At 36.9% G+C, this 14,899-nt stretch overlaps 1 protein-coding gene across 38 annotated transcripts in view; it reads left to right on the top strand.

The window, feature by feature from the left end:
- Positions 1 to 14,899, top strand: part of Zbtb20 (zinc finger and BTB domain containing 20) — an 838,748-nt gene that overhangs the window by 689,888 nt on the left and 133,961 nt on the right. The window contains exon 1 of one of the 38 annotated variants that reach the window (XM_013151797.3): positions 9,447 to 9,879. The exons of the other annotated variants lie outside the window; for them this stretch is intronic. The gene's annotated coding sequence lies outside the window, so the exon portion shown is untranslated. Of the gene's footprint in view, positions 1 to 9,446; positions 9,880 to 14,899 lie in introns of those variants that run through there. 38 annotated transcript variants of the gene reach the window in all.

Genomic DNA, 14,899 nt, shown 5'->3' with positions numbered 1-14,899 from the left:
AATTATTAATAATTTAATATAATAGTGAAATGTTAAAGTAGATACCAATTAATATGTATCAAGCCTTATAGAGAACAAATACTAAACTGTAGCTAAATCCTTAAACTAGAGCAAGCTTAGCCGTTTCATCAGGTTTTTGTTTTAACAGAATGTCTTCTACCTATGAAAATCATTAATTATATTAATCCTCAGGTCTTATAGTTGGTCTTTTTCAAGTACAAGAATTGTTTTTATGATCTTTTCCACTTTGTTTACTTTGAAAGAATTTGTGTGGGTTGAAGGGAGACAGAAAAAAAAACAAAGGAAAAAAAAACATGCAAGAAAATATCTAGAAGAAAAAGAACCTTGTAATGTACCTTCTTGTATTTAGCCCTGTTCTTGTAGTGCTGTGATGTGGCACTTAATGCTCTGGGGGACCTACAGCAAGTGTTACAAATGCAACCAAAATTCTCATGAAAATGAGCCTCTTAACAGTGTGAGCTGGTCTGCAATGCCTCGGGAAATCCCCCTAGCTATTCACATCCTTTTTATCCACTACATTCTCTGACTCAAAGGGAAACCTCACTTCACCTCCTTGACCAGAATTGAACAGACATTGATTTGGTTACCTAGTGCTTTATTTATTCATTTATTAATCTTCATTATTTGTATTCCACTAGGACAAAAGAGTGTATCTTTTCTTTGCATTAATTCAAGTTTAAGTATGTCCAAATGTATGTTCACTGGAAAGTGTATAATTATGTTTATGTAATTTTATGGGCAGCTTAATTTACCTTAAAATATTTTCCATCAAAATTTTAGTATATAGAGTCTCATCGTCTCTGTCATTTTACAGAATGACTATACTTGACACATTAGCTGAATTCCTAAAAATGTTGCATGCAAAGTGAACCTTTTAAAAGAGAATCATGTTTTCCATTCACTTCTATAATTACTCAGGTTAAGTGTCACATGGGAAAAATAAGTGGCCCAATGCATAATTTAAAAAAAAATTAAGAATTGCAACTTTCACCTTAGTGATAATGATGCATTTATCTTTGGACAGTTTATGTGCATTAATTGCCCCCAAGAAAAGCCAATAAGGAGTGAATCCAATTAAACAGAAGATAGTTTGAAAGCAAATGCTATGTATAAACCACTACATTGGAGGCAGTGTAAGTGTAATTCAAGAAAGTGTAAGTCACATCCTATCCTCCCAGTTAAGGATATACAGCAGAAAACATGGACTTGTACACCCAATTAAAGATTATAATAACAATATGACAAGTTCAGATAAATTCTTTGCACAAATACATTAATGATTTATAATAAAACATACTACACGGTTAATTTTCCTTCCATTTACATAGTTTACTGGGTGGGTACCACATATTCTTACAGCTACTTAAATAGTAGTAACACATGATCTCTTCACCTGAACTCAACTCACAGGTTTGTTTAAACAAAGCTTAAGCATTTCAAGCAACAATAATTTGCTTTGTGGAAAAATCCATGTTCCTGTTCTTTTAAATGTTGAATGAATGCCAAGGAGATTTCCTTTAAGTTTTTCTTCAGGAATATTTATTGAACTAGTGGACATTTCTAAGTGGATCTTTGGTATGAAGAAATCAAGAAATGGCCTTCAAATGTAGTTTTTAGTCCCTACTTACCCCAACCCCAACCAGTTTTGGATACATTTTGCAATTTTGTAGTGCTAAATTTCTTTGTACTTGGGGAATCTGTTAAAGTAACGTTGGCCAGAATGAAACAATAATAATCTCCAGAGCAGTGTCTACTGGATGTGTAACTAATCGTGATCAAAGTAGAGATCATGTGGAGACTTAATGCCTTAGTTACAACCTTAAAAAGATATTAACACAAGTTCATAAAAAACTATAGAGGTGAGTACAATTTACATACCTAAAAGTATGTAAGCTATCATAGCCAGTATATTGACATATACCTTTACTTTCCTCCTGGAGAGTAAATAATAAAAACAGAAATAACATCAAGCAAACATCTTAGTTCACAAAGCATTTTGGATATATGATCTATTTTGATTCTTATAAGAACATTTTATACGACTAGTAAGGCACATATTATACACATTTTACAACTGAAAAATCCATAAAATTTAAAAGAACAGATGATTTGCTTAAGGACACAGCGTTCTTAAAAGATGCAGCTGCTTCTCCTGATGCACACTCTATAACTGGCTCAGTGGAAACAGTAACCCAAACGGAATTTGTGCCTTGCCACAGATGTCCTGCAGGGCACAGAGAAGTCACCAAAATGTAATGTGTAGGCTTTCATCTTCAGAGAGTTAGGGCCCTCAGCCCAAAAGGGATAGGTGCTACAGTTTCTTACAAGAAGGAAATAGAGGGTTAACAATCTTTATGAGATGTTTTCCCCCACTTACACAGAACCCTTTGTAAATACTGTAAATTAAAATAAAAGAGATTGGATAAAATCATTATGATTTTCCATGAAAATAATGGTTGTATCTAATCTACTTGTATTAGTGCTTTTCAATCTACTAAGAAAATGTACTTCAGTATCTAAAGAGATCTCAATACTGATTTGAACAAACCTTCCTTCCAAACAGAATTTATGTCTTTCCTATCGAAAACTATGTGAATATTATCAGCCATTGAACTGACTTCCAGGAGCTTCTTACTCATTTAAGAATATAGTATGAAAATGAGAGAAATCCTAAGCCACTTTTCTAAAAGCTGAGTGTCACCGAAAATTGATAAAGCATTATGATTTGGAATCCTACAAGCCACAGACTTTCGTTGGCAGTACACTCAAGGCTGTCACTAAGCTCTGCTACTTGATGAGAAGGAAGAGTTTTGAATTAAGAAATTCACCTTTTTATTATAGGGATTAATATCAATGACTCATCCATTCAATGTCACATCCTTTAAATATCTATAGACTTCCACCCTTAGTATGGGTTGGAGTATTGGGCATTTGGAGCTACTTAACTTCTGGACTTGCAGTCCAAATTAATATTCCTTCCATAATAATGGTCCTAGGTTCATAAAGTGTTTAGGTATTTATGAATTAAGTCTTATGTTAGCCTTTTGCTTAATGAAGGTATTATTATTATTTTCATTTTATAGATAGCACAAACACACTAAGAATTGGCCTCTAGCTGATGTCAGAGCAACGGTTTACCCAGGTTAGCAGATGGTTTCACTCAGAGTAGAACCTCACTCACAGTCCAACATGGTTTTTATTTTTTGACAGCTGGGCTTTACAGTCACCTAAGGGGCTTGGTGAAAACACAGACACTCAGGTATCTACCTGTGATTATCTGAATCAGAAAGCCTGAAGACCCAATAATTTACACTTGCTTACAAGTCTTTAAGCAATACTGATGCTTCAGGTCCATGAATACTTTTAGGAACACTGTCTTGTAGCAGGTATGCAGTAACTGGAAATTATATTAAGACAATACATTGTTAGGAAGTTTGTTGTGCAGATGTTACTTTGCACTGCTTATTTCTCTATTTCTGACCTTTATTGGGAAGGAGTTGAGGAAAAGTAGGGAGATGGCAACTAGCAATAGAGTACCTTTGAATGAGTTCAGATCTTCTGACACTCACGAGTAGAGCACATAAAACCTTTACATTGCTTCTAACTACAATTACTGTTGTAGAATAATTTGGAGATATGAGTGCCAACCTACCAGAGCAGAGATGCTCTAAAACTAGACATGGACAAATGTCATGTGTTGAAAAATAATATCCAGATCAAAATAGCTGATGGGCCTTCTATTTCCTATGACTACTATAATAAATTACTACAAGCTTAATACTTTAAAAAAATCTAGTATGATTCTCTGATGATTAAAGAATTAAACTTGAATTTGAATGAGTTTCACTGTCCTAAAGTCAAGGTACTGACAGGGGTTGTTCCTTTTGAAGCTCTGAGGAAAAATCAGTTTCCTTGCCTTTTCTATATGCTGGAAGCCCCTGCACTCCTTGGCTCATGGCACCTTCCTCAAATAACTCCAACCTCTTGTTACTGCCAGCACATCTACAAATGACTGATATTTCTACCTCCTTTTTATAAGAACGTTTATGATTACAGTTGGCTTCTACTGAGGAAATCCAGGATAATCTCTCCAGCTTAATAGTGCTAAGTTAATCATATTCACAAGACCACTTTGCAATCTAAGGTAATAGCCACATGTTCTAGGGATTAGAGGATGAATGTATTCTGAGATATCTTTATGCTGCCTATCACAGTTCCTTTATAGTATGTCTGTCAGTTTACATTAAGTTTATGGCATCCCTTTCTTATAACACCAGAATCTAAGAGCTCTTTTAGTATAGTGTGTCCAGGGTGGGTGGGTTGAGGGAATCTACAAGATGGAAGAGCATACAAATCATCTAGGAAAATACACGTGATCAAAGTGTGGGACCAGGGACAGAAGAACTGAGTTCCAGTACTAGCTCTTTTACTTAGTTATTGGATTTTAGGCGTCAGATAAAACATCTGTCTCACCTGACTCTTCTCCGTAAACTGAGAAAACTGCAGAATCTACCAACTACCTTCTGGTTCTATAAAATCTACAATGCTGAGATGGGATTTTGTAACTGAGAACTTAACATCTTTAATATTCAGGTTAAATCATCTCTACTTCCTTTTAAATTCAAAAGTCACTGAAATTTTAAGTTTAGAATGTTTTGCCCATAGACTTCTTGCTATAAAAATAGTAGTGAGGCTATGAAGCTAACCAATACAAGTGCTTTTTTGCTAGCTAATTCTTACACACCCTACTTATTAATAATTAATGGTTCTTTAAGCATCAAATCAGTAATCTCTGGGATATTACATACTGAAAACTTGAGACACTGCGAGAAATAAAATATATAAAGAACTGAGAGAATTAATATCTGTTGCCTTCTGCTTTTCTGGGATGTCATTCACCCCCGTGGATAGGGGTCATACTACACAACACATTAAATACACCAAGTACAATGGACAGACCACGTCCCCAAAGAGCACAGTCCCAGGAGATGAATAAAAAACTACAGTGCAGTCGCTGAAAGATCACTGTTATTATTACCAAAGAAGTGGGGAAGGGCTTTTAAAATTTATTTTGGCTTGTTTTCAGATAGGAGTGTGGAACTTGACCATTGATTCTCAAAAGTCCGTAGTGTGAACTTGATACAAATCTTTCTACAATCCTAAAGTTTGTTTACATCTCACCAACACCACCTTTAAGTGATGATTTACAGAGGGCTACAAAGAATAATTTGGCAGAAGCTAATAGGAAGGAAAGCTTTGAGAACTGAACAAAAATGGTGCTGGAAAGTAAATCAAATTATGGCATATACTGAACTGTGGCATTTATTATTACGTGCAGAGTATGCATGGAATTTTGAACTAAAAGCTGAAGGAGCAAAGATCTAGAAACTCCCATGCACAATAAATAAATTAACCCTTTATTCTGTTGTTTTCCATAGTCTTTATGTTTTGTGACTTATTCATACAAATGTACGCTAGTCAGCCATGTTGTGCCATAAGTACAACTACTTATTCACATGCATGATTAAAATGTATGCCTCTGAAAGAATTTCTTTAATATTATCTAGACGCAGTTATTGCATAGACTAAGAATTCTTTGGACAAGAAGGAAAGGGGCTGTTTCCATTTATGACTGTCAAACGTTCCTAAGTTTATTAAATTACAATCCTTTATCCTTTTCTTTTATAATTTGAAAATTATTCTAGTAATATGTTTGGAGATGAAAAACTACCAAGTAATCTAGGGTCTAACAACTGGATTAATAACTGTTTTAAAACTCAGGAGTTCAATATGCTATACAACTCAGGACATAGTCTTATTTTCTTCTTAAAAGGTCTGGTTTCATTGGTGTTTTTTATACTGAAACTACACAGTAGTTTAAATCAGTTTATCATAAACAGGTCATCAGATCTTGAAATATCTACCCATGATGTATGTATGTATGTATATATATACATATATATATACATATATATATATATATGTATATATATATATATAATTGGAATCCTGTCACCAAAGAAATGGCTTAAAAATTTGTTTACTTCAGTACCAAACAAAAATTTTAGCTTCAACTAGTTATCTTCATTTTGTAAGGACTTTCTTTTGTCCATTCATTCATTCATTACATAGCTACTACACACCGATCATTTATGAAGAAAGAAACACTCTAAATGATTATGAAAACCTTAAATATAACTATGTGCCTCTGTGCATTCTTATGCTTTCTGAAAGAGCACATGTGTGACAGGAAGTAAAGAACAGCATAGTCGGGGGAGAAATGAAAGAGACACGGTATAATTATCCAAACTGGAATTAAGCCAATTAATAACCCATGTGTTAACACTACACTCGAAGTGCTAAAATTGCCCTCGGATATTTAGATACCCTGGGTAGTCATGGTCAGCAGTCTTCACCTCATCCATTTCCAGTACCACACAATGACATGGCTCACCCTGGCTTCTGAGGAGGGCTGCACTTAAAGTAAACCACAGAAGTGATACAGATTATATAATCCAAGTGCAGGCTTCTGTTAATGATTGCACACAGATTTGTATTATTTCTAATGAAATCAAATTACTGGTTTTATTGATTTGCTCATTTACTAAGCACATATTTAATGAAAACACACTATGTGCTAGTACAGTGCAGTGACTCAGGATGCAGACCTTTGAGTCAATTTCCTGCCTTTTACCTCCACTTCCACAGTTAGTAGCTGTGTAGTACTAAATAAGTTTTATAAGCTTTCTATAACCCAGTTTTCTTTTTTATGAAATGGGATTATTGGGAATACCCAGTTCCTATGGTTGTCATGACATAAATGTCTGCTTTTAAAATGTAAAACACTTGATAAAGTGTTCATACAGATCAAGTGTTCGGTAGTATATTGGCTATTATTGATTTTACAAACCAGGAAATATTCTTAAATTTAGAAACAGATAATAAAACCTTCAGATTATCCTGTAAGTTTAGTTTCCAGAAATTCAGAAGTTCTAAACTTTATGACCTCTACTGCCAACCTTTTCCAATAGGAGTTTGTATGTTAGACTTCCACTCTGCTGTATAATTTTATATCTTGAACTGGCAAGCTTTGAATATAACATACCCAGTACATCCATAATTTGCAATTTTGTTTATTTTCACCCTGGTGTTACGCTTTTCTCAGTAGCTACCATGTAGTGACTATCCACGTAGTTTATACATGTTACTCATGTCAGACTCAAAACAACTTTATGAGACCAGCATTATCACCTTTTGCAGACAAGAAAAACTAATGCTGTGGGTGTGGCTATCATCTATACAGTGCTGTAAAGGTGTATTTACTCCAAAAGAATCTGCCAGTTTCAAAATCACTGCTTTGTTTCCCCTATCTCCAGATTCATTGGCGATGGCCATGTGTTTTAGGTATGCCATAGCACCATTATTAAGAGGATGATGGCCAATGAATTACTTTGGCTGTGTCTTCTCCCAGGTTACTTGCCTTTGAGTAGGTTTCCAGGTGCCTGACATTTCTTTCAGTTTTCTTCCTCCACCCTAAGTAGCAGTGTAGCTGCTGAAATATGACTAACAGATAGTTTTGTCTTATGTATGCCACGATTTTTGTTTTAGGACAAGAGACTTAATCTGTCCAATAACATCTGATGTCACTGTTCCTTTTGTAAGTATCTGTATCTTTCTTTTTTAAAAAATGCACCTTCAGTTGTTCATTGTCAAGAGGGAGTTCCTGACTGAATATGGTCATATATATCCCCCCAAAAATACCATCGGATGCATAGGTAAACAATATAGTTTCCCCTTTCTGTTTTAGTAGCTTGTTTTCAATTGAAATGTATCAGAAAAGTTGCTCATGGCTAGTCTTCTAGGTAGAAAATCTTATCAGTGATTTAAAACTACAACCTAAACTGAAAAACTAAATTATCTTTCACCTGCAGTGTGCCTGTATTTTAGGAATGTGATATATAAGAAAACTACATCTTACATGGTGACGTGTAGCAGGTGATGCTCATAGAATGAATTGTAAACTCCTGGATGAGGTCTTTGTAGATGAATCCACTGGCATTGGTTTGCTTGGAGGTGTGGCATAAGCTAGACGTTGCTGAGACTGGACCTCTTACACTGTCATATTTTTTACTTTTCTCTCAGAATAAATTAAGGGCTTAAATGCCTTCTATCGAGCAATGAAAATGAACCAAAAGTATTTTCACTTTACTATTTATATGTTTTGGAAAAAATGGAAGTCCATGCGCTAACTGTATAAAGGGAAGGATTTAATTACTCTGGAGGCAAGGGTGATTTCAATACCTGTTGGGTCAGAATCTTTGAAGAATCCTAGAGGTTAGCTGCTGTGTAAAACTCTGTGTGTGGGCTGCTGCAGCTTTGGATTCTAATGCTGACATTGGTATTGCCTTTGCGATTGATTTATTGCTCTGAGTCTCTGGGCCTTAGTTTCCTCCTCTGCTGAAATAGGGGTTGAAGAGATTGCTCTCTGGGGCTTTTTCCAGGGCTGTATTCTGTAGGCTGCAAATCGCCTTCGTCTGCCATAGTCTGCTTTGCCAGTTCTGTTTGTCACAAAGATTAATCCATTTTAACTGTACCTTGGAGTGCACCCTGGAGAGGAGGATGGATGGATTGTTTTGCACCTATTATTGCATCAGAACTTTTGCCTTCTTAGACAAAATCGTGCTGTGCCTAAAATCCGTCTGCTTCGCTGCCAGTTGACTTTGTCTGTGCTGATCTCTTGCCACAGTACCTCTTTTCCAGCATCCATCTCCCTCCAAGATCTAGGTTCAGCATCGGCTCTACCTGTCTTGTTCTCTGCAGCATCTGTCTGCTACACTCCTAGACCATCGTTAATAAACTTTCACACATTACGCGCAAACCCCTAATATGCTGGCACCTGCACATAAATATCCACGGTTCCCAAAACTAGGGGAGAAAACTCCATTTAAAAAAAAGAGACAGAGACAGAGACCTCAATCCAGCACCATTTGTATTCACACTTTTTGTTTAGTTGTAAGTTTTAATAGTTCCCCCTTTGAGGAATTGTCAGTACGAGCAGTATTGCTTATCAGAACACACCAACAGTCTTTTTGTAATATTCGCTTTTCCCCTTTGGTTCAGCCGAGCCTGCTGACAGATCATTCAAATTCAATTGTTTTATGTCTAAGCCGAACAGCTAATTAAAGTAGGGATGATTAACCTGACTGGCAGTGTCGCTCTCCCTCACGCGCTCTCGCTCTCTCTCTCTCTCTCTCTCTCTCTCTCTCTCTCTCTCTCTCTCCTCTCTCTCCCTCTCCCCCCTCTCCCTTTCTCTCTCCCTCCCTCCTGTTCCAATCAGTCTTTTTCTCACACACTCTCTCTCTCCTTCCGTGTCTCCTCGCTCTCTCTCTCTCTCTCTCTCTCTCTCCTCTACACTCTCTCTTTCTCTCAGTCTCTCTCTCCCTCCCTCGGTTGGTCTCTCTCTCTCTGTCTCTTGCTCTACTGTTTTTTTTCCCTCTCTCTCTCTCTCCTAAACGTGGTCTGCTTGCTGATGGCAGAATGGCACTCGGAGATTTGTGCATTGTGTCTGGTTTCCTACGGGCAGGCTGACCCAGTGCCTCCAGGGACTTATCAATAGACCACTCAGAAGAGACACAGACAGGAGAGAGGAGGAGGGGTGGGGGGAGAGAGAGAGAATCAATATCAAGAATAGAAGGAGCTCCGAAGCCATTTTTTTTTTAAAGAAGTATCGGGACTTGGGAGAGGGTGACAAAGAAGGTTTTTCAAAGAGGCAGTGGAGGAGGTTCTAATAAATTTGGAAGGAAACAGTTCCCTGTCTTGGGAAAAGGAGAACTCCTGACTGATTAGCATTCACACCAGGTATGAGATGTTCGCTACCCCTTATCACTGTGTCGCAACCGAGATGGAAAACCTTTTTTTTTTTAAGGAGACTGAGGGAGCATGTATTTTGCTGTGTTTGTTGTTGGGGGGTAAGAGGGGTGGTGTGAGAAGCTGTGGGCATTTGTGTATGGGAGCAGAAAGAATGGAATCAGTACAACTGGGGGTGGTGGGAAAGAGTATGCAGTACGTTACTGTCTTCCCTGTCTTTGTGCACCCCTGGGGGGTTACCCAAGTTCATTTCTAGCAGGTGGATTTAGATGGGAGTTACTTAACGCTTGACCGCCAGTTTTGAAAAAAAGGAAAAGAAAAAGAAAAACGCTGCTTCCTATGTCTATTAAAGGAAGCTCCAATCTCTCTCTCTCTCTCTCTCTCTCTCTCTCTCTCTCTCTCTCTCTCCCTCTCCCCCCTTCCTCCTCTCTCTCTCTCTCCCCGTCTCTCCCCTTTTCCTCTCTCTGCCCCCCCATCCCTCTTCCCCTCTCTCCCTCTCCCTCTCTCTTCTTTTTTCCTCTTCTAACCAGACAGCGGGAGGGTTCCTGGCTCCTAGCCAGCCCAAAAGCCTCTAAGTGTTTTGCACTTGTTTCAGGGAGTAGCTGCCCGGGGATTTTTCAGCATTTTCACTAGAGAACAAAGAGTTCTTTACAAAGGGAAGGTGGGGGGGGGGGGGAGTGAGTTTAATGTCTGATATATGTTTTTCTATTTTATTAGTTTTTTTCGTCTAAAAAGAAAAAGGCAGGAACAGAACATTCACTCTATAAAGACACAAAGACATTCAAAAGAAATTCAGTTATCTTTTCTCCCTGTCCCCGATGTGTGTGTATACATATATATACATATATATAAAATTAAAAGGAAAAAGACTAAGTTGGATGTGTTGCTCTTTTCTCCTCTTTTAATCTCTTTAAATCCAACTGTTCTTATGATTACTCTATGCCATTTTTTCCTGCTCACAATAAAAGTTGTTCAGGATGCATCTTCTCTTATATCCCTCTTCCTTTTCTGGATCTCCAAAATCTTGAGGAGGAAACAAGAGTCTATCAAATAATCACTTTAGTGGTGAGAACATCTTCCACTTTTGACACTTGGGTAAAAAGTTAATTATGAAATTTGGGCTCCCAAAATACCTGTGGGGGTACATCAGTTCATTCGCTCTCACAAGTTTTTGCATCTATCTGCTTAAAGGATACCAGCCCTACCACTTGCCAGCTATTAAAAAAAGATAATAAGGAGTCAGATATTTGCATGTTACTTTTGTTTCTTTTACATAAATGACAAAACCCCCAGAGAGATTATTTACCCCATCTATGATATAGTAGTTCAAGCAAAAGATAATCTAGACAGAGGTTTTTCAACAATTCTGATTTTTCACGGAGCTTTGTATTCTCCATTGGATATTTTGCAGATGCATGTATATTGTTATTATGAATTTGTGTTTGTAGCAAACATTCCAGAATGCTTATCATTTTCAAATTAATGCTCCAACAAAAGGAAAAAGAAATCGGGATGTGAACTGCATGTGCAAAATCCAATAAACAATTTTATCTTTTATACCTGCTATACAGTTATATTTTTCTGTTAATATCCTTGAACTATAGAACCAAGGAAGAGTTTTCTTTCTAAAACTTCTCCTCTTAAAGCATTTATATTTTTGTATTGTGATTTGGAAATCTTTTTAAGGTACATAATAAAATGAGCACGGGGGGAAATCCACAAGCACCACAAAACCTTTAAATATATATTATGTACAGTACCTAACTGCAAATAACTATTTTGCTAAGGGGAAAACAACTACAACAGTTTTTTCAAGAATTAGAAACTCTTTTCTTTTCTTTTACCCCCACCCCACCCCCTCACTGAAAATATAATTATTCAAGTCCCTGGGGAGGACAACCATAAGAAAAACTATAGGGAGAGACATTTTTTCATATTTATGAAATGCATGCATACCACTGTTTAAGTGTGTAATACCTACCAGGGCAAGGGTGATAGCTCATAGGAAGCCCTCCTGGCTGAGAGGTGTAAGCACCTTATGTTTGAAGTAACTTGGTAACAAGGAGTCTTTACAGAAAACCTTACTAATGTATGTGTTGTCTCAGTAATGACCCTCAAAGAAAAAACAAGTACCAGGTGGCCGGTAGTAGCACTTGAACTCACTGAAAGATACTAGAACTAAAAGAAGTTTGGGCAGATCCAAAATTGACCAGCTTAGCTCACTTGTTACAATTACATGTGTTTGTGAAGAAAATTACTGAATTTCCTTTAGACTATTATAATTTTGTAGAATTTTTAATGTTTTTAATACTGCTTAGGAGCAAATGACTTTTAAAAAGAAAGTCATCAAAATAAAAAGAGACTGAGTCTTTTAAAAGTTTTATAATGAAGGCAAGAGATTTTAGGGATTTTTTTTTCTTTTTGCTTGTTTTTCATCCCCCAACCTCAAACTCTTTTATTGTTACAAAGATTGTGCCTATACCTCTGTCTCTGTCTGTCTCTGTCTCTCTCTGTCTCTGTCTCTGTCTCTCTGTCTCTCTCTCTCTCTCTCTCTCTCTCTCTCTCTCTCTCTCTCTGTCACCAAGAGGCTTTCTGAAAGAGGCAGAGAGAGGAACTCAGAGCAGAGGCTGTTACTGAGAGCTGCAGTATCTCCTCTTGATCCCAACTTAGGCAGCTCCCATCAGCTAGTTGTGCCTCCAAGAGTACAGTGAAAGGTGATAGCTGTCATTCTGGGCTTCTTCGTGCATCTGACCTGAGAGTAACACATTCACAGTCGAGGAGAAAAGAGGAAAAAAAAAAAAATAGAGGAGGAGGAAAGAAAAGCTCTTTGAGCTGGAATACACTGGCCCTTTCTTCCTGGAGGCAATCCGCTCCAGTTCTTGGCGACGTGTCCTGCACTATCAGATATCATATGACTTTTTATTTAGATTCCTTTTTGGAGAATGGCCTGTTAGGACTCTGTTTGTTTTCTTTTATTTAATTTCCTTCTCCCCTCACCCGCTAGTTTTTTGTATCAGTGTGTGTCAGAGAGTGTGTGTGCGCATATGCATATGTGTGTGCAATTTTTATCTTTGTTTTTGTTCCGTTGATCTGATGCTTTATTTAAGGACAAAGCTTTAATTATTTCAGTATACTGGTTAATCATTTGCCAGAAAGAAACCTCATTCTAAGCTTTGGGGAGGGGGGTCAGTTTTAAACACATGCCTTGACACATGAAGCAGGAGATCCTAGATGCTTGCTGACCAGCCTTTGGCCCACTCCCTCACCCTAATTTAACCCTTCTCCTCATCAGCATGCATAGCCGTAAGTTAGGAAACACCTGTGCTGAGTAGAGAGGGAGATAAAAGTAGAGGCAACTTCTTCAAATCTGCACTCCTAGTTTCACTTTAATAAACTTTTAGGTCCTTGGGGTTTTGGTTTCTTTCTTTCTTTTTCTTTTTTTTTTTTTTTTTTTTTTCTTTTTTTCTTTTTGAGTACCCTCTGTTGAGCTTGAAAACATCAGATACTGAATGATGTGTCAGTAAAGTTTTGGAAGGCCAAATAAGCTCCCCTGGAAAGTAGAGCAGGAGCAAAAATTTATTCAGAGACTTAAAAATTGAGTAAAAAATTTAAATAAGACCTCTGAGACCTGTGGGGCCGATCAGGGTTTAGTGATAGATGTAAAATGGGGTATTTAGAGTTCTAATCGAGGAGGAATAAAAATTCCCAGACAGAAATGACACAGATATTTCTTGTGTAATTAGCTCTTTAAAAATAGTCTGAAATCAAATTTTAATTTTTTATATCTCAATATTTAACCTATCAATATGTGATTGCCTTTCTCTCCATGCTTGGTGTAAAAAAAGATAAGTTACACTGATAATTATTACTGTTTCTCCTAAAATTGTGATGTATTTCTTTTTCAGTTTTAAAGAGCTAAGATTTTTTAGCAAAAGAAAAACATAACTCCTCTCACTATGAAATAGTTGTACATACATTATTCTTATCTATGTTTAACATAATACTTTATGTCCTGTTTGTATCAGTATATATTTTTGTATAGCAAGACTACCTCGAAGGTTCAAATGATCATTACTTTCTTCAAAACGATAGTTTTTAATTTCTTGTTATTTTCTCTGAAATTATTATTTACAGATCTTAAATTTGTAATGCTTTATCGTAGCCAGGGGTGAATTTTGTTGAAACGTGGAGGCAGATTTATTCTACCCCCTTAAGAATATCCAAAAAGGAAGGGAGAACTATTTTTCGTTTAACAAAAAATTTTAGAAACCTTCCCTCCCCCCAACGGCAAACTCCAAAACAGCTTTGTCTCAGAACATTAAACTTGGCATGGATAAGAAATGTGAGTTTTGCTTTGTTTGAGGAAATTTGTTTTTGAAACAACAATGTTATAAATATTTTTAAATTGCCTGCTGAGCATGCGCTGTCTGGGACTTTATTCATAGTTTTAAACACACACCAAAGTGCAGTCTTCTGAATGGCCACAGGTAAGGCTGCTGATTGTATGATCTGTCTCTGAGGCACCTTCAGTGAGTCTACTCAGTTTTCCAGAAGGGAAAAGGGTGAGAGCTGAGTTCAGACCTGGATGCCCTTCTAAATATCATAGAACAAAAGTAAATTACCCCATTAAGGCTTGCACATTATACCTAGGGTAAGTAATGTTCAACTTTCCTTTCTTATAGGAGTTGTCTGCCTTAACTTTTCGGCTTATTCCTAAGAGAGTACATCTTTTAAAAATTTAATTCAACAAGGTCTTTGAAACAGAAAAATGTGCAGATTTTTAAGGTCATCTACCGTGCATAAATTTAGAGATATGAGAATTTGCCAGTGAAATGATAGCAGCTCTGTGCTTTCAGAGCAAAGATGTGCTAGTCTGAACATGTCTGATCTCATCTGGAATCGAAAGCTAAATCTAGGTGGGCCTGTAATAATACCAGAAAAGGAACACATGTATCTTTTGTGCAAGCTTTTTTTTTCCCTTTCAGTCAGTCATCCACAGGGAATGACAAAG

This window comes from Cavia porcellus, unplaced genomic scaffold (genome assembly GCF_034190915.1).
Source record: "Cavia porcellus strain 051 isolate PalLab524CR breed Dunkin Hartley unplaced genomic scaffold, mCavPor4.1 scaffold_15, whole genome shotgun sequence".
Taxonomy (NCBI): Eukaryota; Metazoa; Chordata; class Mammalia; order Rodentia; family Caviidae; genus Cavia; species Cavia porcellus.
The sequence above is the reverse complement of the archived record's forward strand: the minus strand, read 5'-3'. Positions and strand labels throughout refer to the sequence as shown.